Source organism: Pieris brassicae, chromosome 6 (genome assembly GCF_905147105.1).
Source record: "Pieris brassicae chromosome 6, ilPieBrab1.1, whole genome shotgun sequence".
In the NCBI taxonomy this organism is placed as follows: domain Eukaryota; kingdom Metazoa; phylum Arthropoda; class Insecta; order Lepidoptera; family Pieridae; genus Pieris; species Pieris brassicae.
The window spans coordinates 12,053,732-12,054,803 of record NC_059670.1 but is presented as its reverse complement, the minus strand read 5'-3'; positions in this window follow the sequence as shown (position 1 = coordinate 12,054,803).

The window sequence follows — 1,072 nt, the reverse complement described above, 5'->3', positions numbered from 1 at the left end:
GTAAAATAAAGAAACTTGGCGATTAATAAGAGTGGCGGAGAGTTTATTGCCAGTTCTTCTCTTCCGTTGTACGTCCTTGATTTGAGAACTGGCAGTCAATTTAAAATTAGAAGCATTTAATGTATATTTCTGTTGACGTTCATAAGTGTACATTGTACACCTATATGAATAAATGATTTTTGAATTGAGATTTTTTACATATACTCATTTAACATTTGCTCGAATGGTTAAGGAAAACATCGAGAGTAAACCGGCTTGCCGTATACCAAAAAGTCGACGGCGTGCGTCAGGCACACGAAGTTGATCTCCTTGCCTATTAGATTGACAAATGATGACGAAACAGATATAGAAATCTGAGGCCCAGACCTAAAAAGGTTGTAGCCATCATTCACTCGTGTCTGTCCCTTAAATTTTGCTTACGATATCATAACAGTATAACGCTATTGAACAATCCGGCAGTTTGTCGTAAAAATTACTAAAATATATAAAAACCCTAAAATGCAGATAAATCTGGCCAAAAGTCCTGTAAACAGAGACACATCGACATTCCGACGAGGCGACTCTTATCACGGGTATAAATTCTGACCCGTCTTTAGTCAATGCCATACATTCCTAACAAAAAATACCAGATAATTTTTGTTAAAACATAGCTGTACAAAAGATAGGTATATATTGATGAAAACTGTATAATAGAATGTCAGAGTAGCTTCTTAAGTAGGTAACGAGAAAAATTCATAATAACTTTCAAATAATATAAATATAATGTAAGTAAAATAAAAATTCCTAAAATACCTCAGGTTTCATCACGTTGTCAGCTAATTGATAGTTTCGAGCTGCGTGTGATTCCGTGGTAAGCAATCGTAGTTTTATTGAAAGTAAAAAAGTGTATTTCAAAAGTTATGTACTTACGTACTTTTGAAAAACTTTTTTGCATGCTACGAACATTTAAAAAAATGTAAGCACCTCTTAACAGATTTTTTTTATTTCGACATCTGTGCTTGGATAAGTGTTTCAAAATTGTCGTATGCACTTACAATATCCGGTGCAATTCTGTCTATTTTAGACACACTTA